Source organism: Euprymna scolopes, chromosome 31 (assembly GCF_053919585.1).
Source record: "Euprymna scolopes isolate OS-2025 chromosome 31, ASM5391958v1, whole genome shotgun sequence".
In the NCBI taxonomy this organism is placed as follows: Eukaryota; Metazoa; Mollusca; class Cephalopoda; order Sepiida; family Sepiolidae; genus Euprymna; species Euprymna scolopes.
The window spans coordinates 67,795,331-67,811,379 of record NC_136512.1 but is presented as its reverse complement, the minus strand read 5'-3'; the positions used below and the strand labels follow the sequence as shown (position 1 = coordinate 67,811,379).

Sequence of the window (16,049 nt, the reverse complement as noted above, 5' to 3'; positions counted from 1 at the left end):
CTGTTGAATTCGGGAATCTGCATGCCATTTTATATAAAACACTTTAATCCATGAAGACAGCATGCTTGTTCCGTCAGCTATGACTGAGTATAAGTTCTAAATAATTTGCAATTATATTTTGAGTTTCGCCTGCATTAAGGATTGAACCTTCAATTTCCAGAAGAATATCACTTGGAACTGAATATTACCTAGTAATTTATCCGTTAAGCCATGGGTCTTGCAGACATGAAGTCTCAAGATAAGAACAGTAATTCGAATAATCCAATTTACAATCCTTATCTAAAACTTCAGAAACATAGAATTCATTATATTGCAACAGTACAGTGTAATATAGAAATGGATATTTTTAATATTCATTCATTTCAGTGATTGATTCTAATGAACAACTTTTTAGATAGGACAGCTGTTAAAATTACAAAATTACTATTTCCATGGAGGTTTTTCAAGGAGGTTTTAGATAAATTAATTTATAAATCACGAATTTTACATTTTTTTAAAATTACAAACAAAAAAAATTATTTTAATATTTAGATTTTTTTTTTATTTTTATTTTTTTTTTGGAAACTATTCACTCTTCAATTTGATTTTAGTTTTTTAACACTTTCCTTTCCTGGAACCGGAAGTTTATAATTTAGGTAGTTGTTGGGGAACCAAGTTAACTAAATTTATCAATTAAAGAAATAAAGAAATAAGTCGTTTCCATTCAATCACTCAAATATGGACAAATTAAAAAAAAAAAAAAAAATTTTTAAATAAAGGAGATTACAAAAATAAAAATATGAATGGCTCTCGTCTTCAGGAGGCCTCAAGTTTTGACAAGCTTCTGGGCTTGACCATTACTCCTGATCTTAAATGGAACACGTACATCAAATCTGTTGCCAAGGCCGCTGGAAAAATGGTGGGATCTTTCTATCGATCCGGTAAATATCTCACTGCTGATGCTATTCTCTATCTATATAAGAGCCAGGTACGTCCAAGGATGGAATACTGTTGCCACATCTGGGCAGGAGCTGCTAGAAAGGACTTGTCCTGCCTTGATAGAGTTCAAAATAGACTTCGTAGCCTCGTAGGAGATGTCCTTTTCTCCTCCTTGCAACCTCTATCTCACAGAAGAGATGTTGCGAGTTTGTCTCTGCTGTATCGTTATTTTCATGGAAAGTGTTCGACTGAGCTTCAATCTATGGTACCCCCTCGCCAAACTTTCACAAGAAACACTCGTCTAGCTGTAAACACTATCAATAATTCCCCCCACTCTTTATCTGTGCCTAAACCTAAACGTAGATTCCATGAACAAAGCTTCTTTCTTAGAACTGCACGCCTGTGGAATTGTCTTCCGTTTTCCTGCTTTCCGGCTGACTACAATATGGTTGTCTTCAAGTCTAAAGTAAATAAGTTCTTGATGAGCCGTTCCATATAAGTTATCAAATTTACCAAATTTTCATTACTAATGATTACTATATTGTCCAATTTCTACTGTACACTCTTTAACCCTTATCCTTGAGTGGCCTCTGGGCCTTGATAATGTGGTGATGCCTATGTAAAAAAAAAAAAAAAAAAAAAAGATATGATTAGAGAGTTCCATACAGTATGCAGGCATTTTCAGGGAAGCAGATATAAACAGAAGCCGAAGAGAGCCCAGCATAAGCAATCAGATATTGATCCTCTTTGTTTTGGATTTGCAGCCGACGGTACTGATGGTTTACTGATGCTCTGTAACGCACGCACACGCACACAGTTTAAAAAACGATTATATTTTTTGTTTTTTGGATGTTAATTGTAACGCAAAATGACCTGTAAATTGATTGAAAAATACTAAAATCATAATTAAATGGTTTAATTATATTAATAACAAAAAACTGTACATTCACAACAGTTTGATATGAACACACGCACGCGCGATATTTGAGCAGATAATTTTATTAATAAAAATAATAAAATGCATCAAAACTGTACAGTATAATATTATAGACATGGACATCTTTTAATATTGATTCATACTGATTTAATTCAACGGTTGATTTCAGGACACAACTTTTGAGATATTAGCAGTTGGATTATATGAAGAGAAAATAGGTGGGGAGGTTAGTGTTCAACTAAACAAGCGACGAGTCAGATGGTCTGATTAAAAAAAAAAATCGATTGGAACTGCTGACTTGACTGAGTCATCAACTGAAAAGCAACAGATGAACCAATAGGAAAGCAGAATTGACCAGCAGGTGGCGCTGATACTAAATAATAGTTCTCGGCGACTTCCGTTTTGGGGGAACTACTTTTCTTATGTATTCACAATTATATATTCATCCACACTGCAGCGCTGCATTCATTTTGATGTCGCTTGCAATAATTTTAAAATATACATAAGTTCAAGTGTCCGTCTGCTGTGAAAGGATTCTCAAATATCCTTTCTTTGCACATCAACTTAACTAGGAAAATACTCTTTTTTTCCTTTTACTTTAAATTCTAATTTCACTTCCATTATTTTGTCCTGTAGTCTTTGCATTCTACGAGTCATGTTTCTGATAAAGGGGGAAGAATTGCTGTTTTTGGGATTGGAATTTATTCATCTAATATGTATCATTGGTTAATTTGAAATAGTATTTTTTTATCAAGTGGTTTCATGTCTTGTCTGAAGTGATTTCCATGAAAAAAATCATCATCATCATCAGTTTAAAGTCAGTTTTACATGACGGCATGGATTGGACGACTTTTAAAATTGATTTCAAAACCAACCTATCTCTGGCCAGGTCTTTTATTTATCCTTCTTTCCCTTAAATTTATTTTTACATTCCTACATCTATTAACCCAACCACTTAGCTATTCTTTCATGGTGATTTTTGTTTAACATCTGTTGTTTTAATGCTGGCATGTGTTAGACAGCTTTAAAAATTGACTTACAAACCAACCTATCTCTGGCCAGGTCTCTATTTCTCTAAAATCCATCCTTATCGTTTCTTCTCATGTTTTCCTCAGCTTTTTCCTACCAACTGACTGTTACCTCAACTGTTCTACATCTACTAATTCAAAAAACATTTATCCATTATTCCAATGTGACCATACGATCGAAGTCTCCTGCTCTGCACACATCTCCATACTGTTTCAGGTCATTCATTTCAAAAATATTCTCAAATATCTTTCTCTACACATCGATGTTGTTGTTTTTTTTTTGTTTTTTTTTTAACTTTAATTCATAATTAAAACAATTAAAAATTATTTTTTAAATTACGTTTTTAAAATCAGTAATCATCATTAGGTTAGTTTAACTAATATTTTTTCGCTACATAAAATCCAACTGCTGCTATCTAAAAAGTTTTGTATTGAAATCAACCATTAAATTGAAATCAAATATTGAATTGAACCAGTGTTAAAAGATGTCCATCACTGTAATGTTGTGCTGAATTTCATTATTTTTATTAATAAAATTATCTGCTCAAATATTGTGTGTGTGTGTTTATAGCAAACTGCGTGAATGTACAATTTTTCCGGTCACATTAATATTGCTAAGTCATTTAATTGTGGCGTTAGTAATTTTCAATCAATTTACAGGTAATCTTGCAGTATAGTTAAAATCTCCCCCCCCCCCAAAAAAAAGGTGTATGTGTATATATTAAACCAAATACTGGTAGAATCTCCCCCTCCGAAATAAATACCATTAATCATGCAAAAATGTTATGTTCTGTTAAATTTTCAATTTTTGGGCGATTATCGAGACTCTTCAGATGACAGCCTAACGTCGGCCAGTTTTTCTTGTTTTAATTTGGCACTACTTGTATTTTAAATGAAAATGTTATATTCCAAAAGTTTGATCAAGTAGTTTTTTTTAAACTAAGAAAATCAAATTTGATGAGTGAGATCCACCATATTTATTACATAAAGAGAGACAACTCGATTCGAAGTACTGAGATCAAAATCAGCCTTGTAATGTCTACAACGTATTATTAAAATCGTTAAAATAATTTACTTGATCAATTTACGTGATTTTTTAAATATGTCATTTTTGTTATGTGATGGATACATGCAAGATTTTTATGTATTTTTGCTTCTTTAAGTTAGGTTGGAATCTGGACTTGCACTTTAAATTCTACTGGGTTTGGTGTAAAGTATTTGTCATTTTTTCATTTATGATTTCTTGACTGATAGGGTTTGGCATAAAGATCTACTTCATAAGATTTCCAGCTACAGAATAGCTGGAAACGTCCTCTCAATCAAAAAATCTTTTCTCTCTAAAAGGTTTATTAAGGTAACCGTTGATAGGCAGAAATCTGAAGCTCGAAGTATTAATGCTGGTATGCCTCAGTGATCCATCCTAGGCTCAACTATCTTCCTAATCTTCATCAACGACCTCCCAACCCACATTCTTTACTCATTTGTCAATATCTATGCAGACGATAATATCATCTATGGCAACACTTCTAAGACCATTAAAAATCAGGATCTTTCTGTTTCTCCCTCTTTCAACTTTAAGTGAATAGAGTAGGCACCGCCAAAACTGGGGGGGGGCAGGTAAGTACTTTTTGACGGACCGTCTTTTTAAAAATCTACCAAAAATCAGGTAATTATCCAATCAATACGAAATTTTTGCCGATTATTAAGAGAAGAATGAACTTTATAACAGTGCACTTATTTTTCATAAACAATATTTATATATATATATTTTTTTTTGCTTACCCCCCCTTGTTTTGAGGGGGTTCCAAATATGCTTAAAATAATCATCTGAAACTGAACAAAACATATTATGTTGTTATAAGGGACGGGATTATAGATTAAAAAAAAAAAAAAAAAACTTGTTTGCATACCTTATTTTGATGTCTGAATATTAAAACTTCGATTGTGTTTAATTATCCCGCTTTTGAGTTTTGAAGTGTGAAATTCGGTGAATATGTTAAGTAAAATAATTAATTTAAGTTAAGCAAAACAACAAAAAATTTTTTTAAATATTTATATGAAAAAAGCCATTTTAAAATCTTTGATAAATAAATTAACAATGTGGCCCCCACACACATACACATTAAAAACCAAACTCATACAAATGGTCACCCATCTGGTACTGGCCAGCCTCAGCGTTAATAATGCATTGAAATTTTCGTCACTGGAAAATAAGGTTTTTTTTGGCTTTTTGGTCTTCTGTAGTTTGCTTTTTATCAAGTACAAATGTAAACAGTAATCAAATCGACTCGAAGTAACTGGTTGCCTATATGAATAAGTGGAATTATTTGAAATCCAGGTACTTATATTATAATATTTTTGCATATTCTCATAGAAAATCACCCTAAATCTTAGTTAGATAAGAAATAAACAATTAATTCTTTCAAAAACTTTTTTTTAAAACTATTTATATACATTTTTTGTGCAAAACAAAAAACGCCAATTGTTAACTTTTGAGGAAAATTTAACATTTAAAATTTAATTAAAAATAGTAGAAAAAGTTTTACATTATTCTGCTTTCTATATGATAAAATTCAGGGTTTTATCTTTCTGGAAAAAAAAAGTTACTCAGAAATAATGGATTTTAATAAATGTAATTTCGTTTTAAAAAACAACAACAACTTGATTTTTCGGCCATTTTTGGCGGTGCCTAGAATAGAGCAATGGAGTCAGAATTGGCTAGTTACTTTTCGATGTCTACATTCAGTCTCGAAAGATAAAGGATACCCCTTGTAGGAGCAACTGCGCAAGCAATTGTGTGGCAAGAGTTGGGCAATCCCCAACCACACCTCTCCTGAATTGGCATTGCTTGAGTTCAGTGGCAAGAAGTCTAGGATAATTGGAAATAATGCCAAGATAAGCGGAGAGCACATACAGCACCTGGAAGTCTCAAATAATCACCCATCTAGTACTGGCCAGGCTCATCGTTGCTTAACTTCAAATGCATCCAAAAACCAAACTTCTATCTTTTTACCACCAACGTTCTGATCCCACTTGGTCTCATTTAAAAATAAACAGCTCTCGTCTTGAAGGAGAACTCTGCTTTGACAAACTTCTGGGACTGACTTTTACCCCTGTCTTCAAATAGAAGACATGGAAATAGAAAAATGGCAAGATTGTTCTACTGCCCTGGAAAATATTTTAATCTCAACACAATATTTTACTTGTACAAGAGTCAAATAGTCCTAAAATGGAGTACCGCTGTCACATTTGGGATGGATCTCCTAAAAGTACCCTTTTCTGCCTTGACAGCATACCAAACCCTTTATAGAATTTAGTGGGTGAGGGTCATTTCACCTTCCTACTTCCTCTTTCTCACAAAAGAGACGTTGTTAGTCTCTCTTTGCTCTATTGTTACTTTCTTGGCATGTGCTCGGCTGAACTTGAATCTATAGTCCCTCTCTGTAAAACATTTGCAACAAATATTCGCCTGGCTGCAAAAAACGTCAACAACTTTTCTTACATCCTATCGGTGCCTGGAATTAAACAAGAATTCCATGAACAGAGTTTCTTTCCCAAAATTATCCGTCTGTGGAACGCAATACTGTGTGTCCGCTTCCCGACTGATTATACTATGATCGTCTTCAAATGTAATGTGAATAAATTCCTATTGAGCAGTCCTCTAAAATAATGTATTCCTTACTCAATTTCCACCATAACTGATCATGTTAGGTAGTAGGTCGAAACAAGAAACTATTTGTTAGTTATCTATCTATCTTTCTGTATCTATCCGTCTTGATCTATCTCTCTATCTAACTGGAGAGATGGATGGGAGAGATGAATATGACGAATGTTGAAAGCCTGTCAAAATATGGTAAACTCATATCGTAGACAAGTTTACCGGAAGTATCTGGTCAGCTGACAGAACTACGTGTATGTTACGTGATTCTAGTTAGCTGAAAAGAATAATTGGAGTTGGAATTTGGACGTTGAGCAGGGCGGATGGTTTAACAGGTCCCCCCCCTTCACCGGGGAGGGGGCTGACAGGTCTTAGAATAGAGACCTAGAATTAACCACGCAAGCAAAGATATTCACTTTCCATTCTTCTGCGATTGACACCTGGAAAGTGAATAAAAACTGTATAAAACCAACCAGCGTTCTTGGAAGTGAATGAATATTCGTCCAAACAAGATGAATTCCAGGTGGACAAGATCAACGATGCATGAAATTAAGGTATCACCCCCTCCCGCATATGAACAGTTAGATATAAATATGAAATAAGTAGACAGCAACCACATAACTAAGGGTTCAAATAGTGAAGAATCACCAACCATAGGCATTTAGCGACATGTATACACATCAGGATGAACCCTTCGTCTCAAGCACACATATCGACATATGGTGCTATGGTATACATTACTCAACAGACCCTTTTTTGGTACGCTTATCATACAACATCAATATCTACCCAACACTTAACCCTAATTCTAGAGTGACCTTCAGGCCTTGATCAGGCCCAAAATAATGAAATCGATATATGACTGCTAGATGAATAAAATTAAACATTTTCTAGTATTCTAAATCTGAAAAAAAAAAAAAAAAAGAAGTATATTTTTTAAACAAGAACGAAATACAACAATAATATGGCCGCAATGTAAGTACTGAAAAAAAAAAAAAAGGTCAATGTGCTGCTGCTGCTCCAGTGCTCCACTATGCCAACTGAAGACACCTCAACATTTTTCTATAAATCAACGACCTTTTTTAGATTTTCGGGTATCCTGAAAAGGAATATCGCAGATAAAATTAGCGCAGACAAATAGTTTTTGAGTTATAAATACCTGTATTTTGCGATGTAAATCACTGGTGGCCATGTTTGAACGGGCAGCATATGAAAGCGGCAAACCCTCAGTTTTTTTTCAGTGCAATTCTGAAAGCTGTTCTTAACATGGGGAGGTTGGGAGTGTTTATTTCGAAAGCCATTCTTAACATGGGGAGAATGGTTATTCCGAAAGGCATTTTCTTATTTCAACCTCTCCCATGTTAAGAATGGCTTCCGGAATAAACATGTTGGATAGCCAGTGCACATTGACCAAATTTTCTTGAATTTGAATTCTTGAAAGTAATATTTTGGGTGGAATTAGCTAGAAATGACATTGAACGTTTACATTTCGTGGAATTAACTTTACAGTTCGTCTGCGCATGCTCACTAAATCATTTCATTAAAACAACAAAAATGGCGGGTAATTCAAACAACTAGAAATTACATTTGATAATACAGGTATTTATTATAAATAATTTATATCTCGAAAACTATTTGGGCTAATTTTCCCTGCAATATTCGTTTTCAGCTTGCCCGAAAACCTTATGTAGTTGTCATTTTTTTTTTTAGAAAAAGTTAAGGCGTCTTCAGTTAGCGTAGCAGAGAACATTGACCAAAAAAAAAATGAACAAAAAAAAAAAAAAAGGTCAGTTTTCAATAAAGCCGCTTTTGGGTAAATGTTACCTTACGCTACAACAGAACACTGATCACTCTAATTTGTTTTTTTTTTAGGGGTATTCGAGATCGTTGACAATGAATCTGATGATCAAACCCGTCGCAAATTTACCGTTTGCATGGTATTAACCCCTAGACCTTGGGACTATTTTGTGCCATTTCACAGCTTTCGGTAATGTTTTTCTTACATGATACGGTCGGGCGTAGTGAAGTGTCTTATCAGATCGCGTAGGAATCTTTCAAATAAAAAAGTAAAAAAAAAAAAAAAAAAAAAAAAAAAAAATGTGGTTCATTTTTTTTTTTTTATCGCCTTGACGCCTTACATAGTTTTTAATGCTTTTTTAATTGACCAAAAAAGTTTTCACGGGCGGTTTGGAAAAACATAAGCACCAAACACATTTTTATGTTTTTCGTTCTTTTTTTTTTGTGTGTGTGTGTGGGGGGGGTGATTCCATTAACAGGTGCTTCTGCAGTTTAATTAACCGTTTTTCCGTAAGTAACGCGCTGACATTTACCATTTCACAAAAATTCTGTTTACATTTGGGAGGGAGCCGGGGGTCGGTGGTAGTGCTGGGCCTGCTGGGGCATGCGTGTGCCCCAGCAGTAGCACGCTCCCTCATTTCGAAATGAGATTTTTGTAACGAGATTTTTTTTCTAACGTGTCAAAGTTTTCAAAATTTGCAGGTAAGCCTCGCAAATTCGTTAATTTTAAAATTTCAATATTGACGTTTACCTAACTTTTATTATAAAAGTTAGGTAAACGTTCATAAACATTAACGGGGAAAAAACAGTTCATAAATTTAAAAAAAAAAGAAAAGAAAAGCAAAACAAAACAGTCCATTAAGTTCAAATAAAGACTGTTTGAATAAAACTTCTAAAAAGAAATAAAAAAAAGGTTCATTCTATACAATTTTGGTCATCCGTAACTAAAAATATGTAGGACATCACTTCCGCCAAATGGCTTTGTAAATAAAGGAAGACGAAAGGTGAATTTTACCAACAACAAAAAAAAATAAAAAAATAAATAAATCTATATATCTATAAAAGTGTCTGTCTGTGTACATTTCCCTACACAATAACTCTGTCAATTTTCAGCCTACAGACTCGAAATTTGATATTCAGGGTAGTGAGATTTGGGAAAATCTTTGTAATCGGTTTTCGGGCAGAAAATTGACTGTTAAGGGGTCAAAGTTCAACGATTTAACCTTTGAAAACTCTACCAACCTCCTCCGACAATTTAGGGTATAAACAATTGAAATTTTAGATATAGGTTCCTTGGACATGGATCTAGCTTAATACTTGATTTGAGCCTAAAACAATAAATGTTAAGGGATCATAATAGGAGTCAAAGTTAAAAAAATTTTATCTCTGCGGTAGAGACCGCAGAGATCAATTTCTGGTCTAAACATTTGAAATTTTACATAAAGGGTATTCAGAGATAGGGCAAGCTTTTTAATCGGTTTGGGTCAAAACTTTGAGCTACCAATGTATAAATGAATGTATGTATGTTTGCATGTCTGCCTAAAACTTACGACAGAGGCGATGGATCAAGATCAGTATCGTTTTAAAGCTCGACCCTTCAGACGACAAATACCGAAAAATTGTCTAAAAACATTAATCTCTTCACCCTCAACTGGACACTTTTCCACAGGGGGAGGGGTCGCCTTTTTCACCGATATTTTTGAAAGTCATCCTCTCCTTTAGATTATGTAGCCTTTATTTAAATATAAGTCACTTCCGGTTTGGCGGTGGTCGTAACAGCAAAGACGTAACGTTTTTCCCCTGTTCTTTTCCTCCTTCACGGTACAGGCCCGAGACTGTCTTCCTACTACCACTTAAATTTTTTTTTTTTTTTTTGCTCTACACACACCTTCAAACACCCGGGAAACGCCGGGTACCCATGCATGCAAGTAAATAAATAAGCCACTTTTTTAATTTTTTTTTTTTTAATGACCGCTTACAGATTCCGGCATGCCAAGATTCCTACGCGATGTGATAAGACACCCCACTACGCCTGTTCGCACACGAACGTATCATGTAACAAAAACACTACCGAAGGTGGTGAAATGGCACAAAATAGTCCTAAGGTCTAGGGGTTCATACCATGCAAACGGTAAATTTGTGGCGCGTTTGATTATCAGATTCGTTGTCAGCGACCTCGAATACCCCAAAAAACAAATTAGAGTGGTCAGTGTTCTGTTGTAGCGTAAGGTAACATTTACCAAATTGTTGTCCAGAATTCCACCTATATTAAAAAAACAAAATAAAGAAAAATCTGTGACGAAACGAAAATATCATATCCCAAAAATCACGTAAATTGATCCAAATCTTTTATTTTCATAACAGAAATCATTTAAAAATAATTAATGGGAATCCGTAAGGTATTACAACATAATTCTAGTAAGTATGAATTATTCCTATTTACTTGCCTCCCCATGAGGGCAGAGCTGGAAAATCCAGCTCCCCCAAAAAGAGGCACTCTGAATAGAAACAAAAATTTAAATTATCTCAGTCATGAAGGATTTCTCTCTCCACTGACTGAGAACAGAAAAGGTGAAGTTTAACATCAGAACAGATACTACACTGTAATCTTGGCTGGAAGTAAGTATGAATTATTGTTGAGTTATCTCTCTTTGTTTTTTTTTTGTTTTTGTTTTTTTTCTCAAATAAGCGAGGATACAGTTATTTTATTTCCTTATTTAAAAAAACTACTTGATCATTGATTAATTTACGTGATTTTCGTTTCGTCGCAGTTGTACGAATTTTTCTTTATTTTTATTTTATTTTAGGAGTAATTCTAAACAGGAACCAAAAAAAAATATTTTTTTAATGAAATATTTTGTTAAATTATAATTATTATCTAACTTCAATTTTCACAATTAATAGTAACTTATTTAAAATAAATATTAAAATTTATAAACTCACCTGTCCTGATTAAAATCTTTTGAAAGGTGATGACAATGACCTTTATAGTCATAAGTCTTTGATATGACAGGGACGCGTTCGAAAATTAATGTTTTTCTTTGGTCTAAGAAACACGCTCCAATCATAATACTCGACTTTTGCCTTCAAAACTTTAATTCAAACCATAAATTATTTTCTGAAGCGACAGTCTTGAGGCTTCAAAATTATTTTCCAATTTAAACGTACATGAAATAAATACCAAGCTGAATTAATATATATATATATATATATATATATAATTAAAAAAATTTAAATTAATTATTAATAAATAAATAAAAGGTCATTTTTTTTTCACTTGTGTTCATGGTTGTTCGAACTTCGAATAATTTTGAAACTGTCGACGAAAAAGTCATTTCTATCTCGAATATAAAAAAGGTGTTCAAGGCAAAAAAAAAAGTGCTTCTAAGCTAAAGGAAAAAATATATTCTCGAACTAGTCTCTGACATATCAAAGAATCCATTTCTTGTACATAAAAATACATTTTCGTTTTCTAATTGAAAATCCAAAATTCAAATCAAATATGGAACGACATAATTGAAAGTTGTGTTTGTTGTTTTTACACAAATTGGTTGCTAAGCGATCATTTCTCAAGGGAGGTAACTCGAAATATTTTCAATGCAAACATTTCTGACACTCAGGAAATTGTATTTAATAAATAAAATTTATAAAGACGTAAAATGTGAAAGTAATGAATTGTCAAGATCAAAGTGTAGTATCTGTTCTTCAGATGCGGCACTTCAATTTCTTGTTCTCTCTCGGTGGAGAAGAAATCCTTCACGACTGAGACAATTTTTATTTTTGTTCATTTCTCCACGTTAAAAAACGACCCTAATGTCTAACCACGGCCACCGAGAGTAAGAAGATGGCCTGTTAACTGAAAAATGTCTGCAGGCAATGTAGGTAAGATTTGTCAGACTGTCAGTACTATATGAGGGCCATTTGAAAAAGAACAATAAAACATTTTTAAAAAGAAAAAGGAACACAGTTCGATTACTACTTAAACTGAACTTTATCTATATATATAAAAGCGAAAATGTATGTATGTATGTATGTATGTATGCATATATATAGATGAGTATGTATATGTAGGTAAGTGTATGTATATATATGTGCATATGTGTACGTATATGTATGTATGTATTTGTATATGTATGTATATGAGTATGTATGCATGTGGGTATGTATATGTATGTTTATTATGCATTGTGTATGGGTATATATGAGTGTATGCTTATAGACATGTATGTATACATGTATATATTTATATGTATGTATACCAATGACTGTCTTGTTTATGTTTGCATGTGTGTGTGTATGTATATGTATGTGTGCGTATTGTGTATTGTGTATGTACGCATGTATATATGTGTGTGATATGTGTACATATGTATGTGTGCGTGCGTGTATATATATGTATGTATAACAATGACTGTCTTTAGTGTCATGTCTGCTTGAGCATGTGAATTCGCTGGCAAGACTATATGTCTTTTTCGGGCACATGAACTTTTAGTGTCTGAGGGAGTGGCACTCGTCTGACAAGACGTCGCAATCATCATGTATGTATGTATGTACGCTTTTCCTCGATGCCCACAAAAGGCTTCTTTCAGAGAAGCGCTTGCTCGGTTCACAACTTCTTAAAACTTTTTATATCATCTATAAATTGTAATATCTCAGAGTTACCCACGGAGCTCGCCTGTCTATTTAATTTTATTGACTTTCAAACGTTAATTATTTGACATTTCCCACATCGGCATGCGTTACATTCAGTTTTCGGTATAAAAAAAAGCGAAACTCGACTCTAATAACTGCCCGCGCGCCCTATGTGGGGGTAACCCCACATATCTGAACTTGGTCAATGAGGGATCACCCTACAGACCACAGTTACTATCCAGCTCCCATTTCCCACCTCTCGGGAGCTAGATCCCCCTTTCCCTCCCCCCTCCCTCTCTCTCCACATTAAAAAACGGCCTTGTGCCTAATTTGCTCAGTGGGGAAGCAAATAAATACAACTGCCCGCGCGCCCTCTGGGGCCCTGGCAACAAGATCAAAGTGTAGTACCTGTTCCGACAGATGCTGCAAGCAAAGACTAGCTATGACTAGCAAAGACCATATGTGGGGGTAACCCCACATATCTGAACTTGGTCACTGAAGGGGCAACCCTTCATACCAACAGTTTCTAATCCAGCTCCCATTTCTCACCTCTCGGGAGCTGGATCCCCCTTTCCCTCCCCCTTCCCCCTATCTCCACATTAAAAAACAGCCTCCTGCCTAATTTGCTCAGTGGGGAAGCAAATAAATAAACTGTTCTGACAGATGCTGCAAGCAAAGACCAGATGTGGTGACAACTCCACATGCCTGACCTTTAACCAGCTCCCATTTCCCACATCTCGGGAGCTGGTCCCCTTTTTCCCTTCCCCCTCCCTTCACTCCTAACATTAAAAATCGGCCTTGTGCCTAATTTGCTCGGTGGGGGAGCAAATAAATACCTACTGGCCGCGCGCCCTCCGGGGCCCGGGCGACAAGATCAAAGTGTAGTATCTGTTCCGACAGATAATGCAAGCAAAGACCAGATGTGGGGGCAACCCCACATGCCTGACCTTTAACCAGCTCCCATTTCCCACCTCTCGGGAATTGGTCCCCTTTTTCCCTTCCCCCTCTCTTCAATCCTCACATTAAAAATCGGCCTTGTGCCTAATTTGCTCGGTGGGGGAGCAAATAAATACCCACTGGCATAAAGCCAGTTGTCTCAAGAGAGCTAAATAACGTTTGTTCAATGTCGACTTCATCATATCAGACTGTAGCTTTCATTTCGCTCCTCCTAATAAACAGGGAGTGGGTTTTTAAAAACAAACAAACCGATTTATTCACCTCATTCAAAACTGTCCCACACAAAATGCTAACTGCTGAATACCTATCGCCGTCACGTCAATCAAAAACGCGCACCTGTTTTTTTTAACACTTTACTATTTTCCAGGCTTCGTTTTTTTTTCACGGGCACCTGTTTTTTTCATATTTTCGGGTTTTTTTCACATACCCCGAAAAACACCCGGGCAACGCCGGGTACCCCTCGCTAGTCTATATATATAAAAGCAAAAATTTATGTATGTATGTTTGTGTGTCTGCTAAAAACTTTTGACCGACAGAACAAAAATTCACAAACTTGGTCTCATATGAAAGCCCTACCCTCCGGACGACAAATATCGAAAAATTGGCCCAAAAGGACCATCAGAAGTGCGTCAACTGATCGATTTTCTGCAGGGGGGGGGGCCAAAAAAAGTGACATTTTAATGTTAAACATTACATATTTTTAAATCGATTCATAACTGCCCCAAAAAATACGGGCGCCAACTCTTCTACATAAAGTGTACACGGGGCCGTTTATTTTGGGTTAACTTGTATTTAAAACCCGCTGAGTCATGTCACGTGATCAAGCTGTAATGGCAGTCTGAATTTAAAAACATTGTTGTTATCAGTAAAAGATTTTTTAACCCTCACACAAGCTAAATTATGAACTTCTACACTATGACAACGTTACCAAAGTTATCAGCACGTTAAAAATAGTTAGATACGATAGTTAAACAAAAAATAACAAGCCAAAAATGTGAAGTAAAAAAAAAAATATGCTTACAAAAAATATTAACGATCGAAGTTTTTACAAAAAAAAACAAGCCAGACGCCATTTTCTTTTTTAGTAACACTCTTTAGAGTAAGGAAGACGACGTAACATATTTATTCAGCTCGAAAAACATACTGTGTTTACCGATGTATTGGAAAATTCAAAATGGCGCCCGACTCTCTCTTTAACACGGTAAGTTTGGGAAAAGGTGCTATAAATATAAAACTAGATAAAATACTGTTAAAAACTCGCTCAATATATATTACTGTGACATAGGTTGACATATATTCGGTGGATTTTTAATAGTATTTTGTCTAGTTTATTAATTATAGCACCTTTTCCCGAACTTACCGTGTTAAAGAGAGAGTCGGGCGCCATTTTGAATTTCCAATACATCGGTAAACAATGTATGCTTTTCGAGCTGAATAAACATGTTACATTGAATAAAAACACGAAAAATATATCCAGTTTGGTAGAAAAGTAACTTATCTTTCTTTTGATAACATTTATTTGTTATATATTTGTTTTTTGACAACTTTTTCGAATCTATGTGTACAGTAATACAAACCCAAAATTTGTTTGTTTTGCAGTAAAAAAAAATAAAATGAAATATTCGACTTTCTCCAATAAAAATAAAAGTTCAAGCACGAATTCACTTACGATATTTTGATTAAAATTATCCCAAATGTGCAATTATAATAATTATGGAGAATTGTTCTTTTTCTTTAGAACATACATGGACAATCCGTAACACATATTGGTAGCCATGTTGTTTTTATGCCTGTTAGCATGACCATGTGGTTGAATACCGGAAGCTGTCTATACCTACAACTTAATTAGGAAGTGACGTTATGCTGTCATATGAATCGGCCTTCTTTCTCGGTAGTCACGGTCTAACTCTGTCCCATGGGGAGGCATTGTAAATAGGAATGAATTAAGCACAAACAAAAAAGTCAAGCGACAATTTTATTTATTAAGAATTAACCTTTCTAAATCTATTAATTTTTACAGATTGAACTTCCTGTAAAATAAGTAAATCTACATATTTTAAAATATTTATTTCTGTTAAAATATTAAAATTTTAGGTTCTTGTCCATCTATATTCAAACGCAA

General features: G+C 34.6%; 1 long non-coding RNA gene across 2 annotated transcripts in view; it reads right to left on the bottom strand.

Annotated features, from left to right (window-relative positions):
* LOC145255799 (uncharacterized) overlaps positions 1-12,208 on the bottom strand; it is a 208,110-nt gene extending 195,902 nt beyond the window's left edge. Inside the window, exon 1 of one of the 2 annotated variants that reach the window (XR_013863903.1) lies at positions 11,282-12,208. This is a non-coding gene — a long non-coding RNA (uncharacterized LOC145255799). The remainder of the gene's footprint in view (positions 1-11,281) is intronic. The other variant, XR_013863904.1, reaches the window with a different exon arrangement.
* Between the last annotated feature and the right edge of the window lie 3,841 nt (positions 12,209-16,049).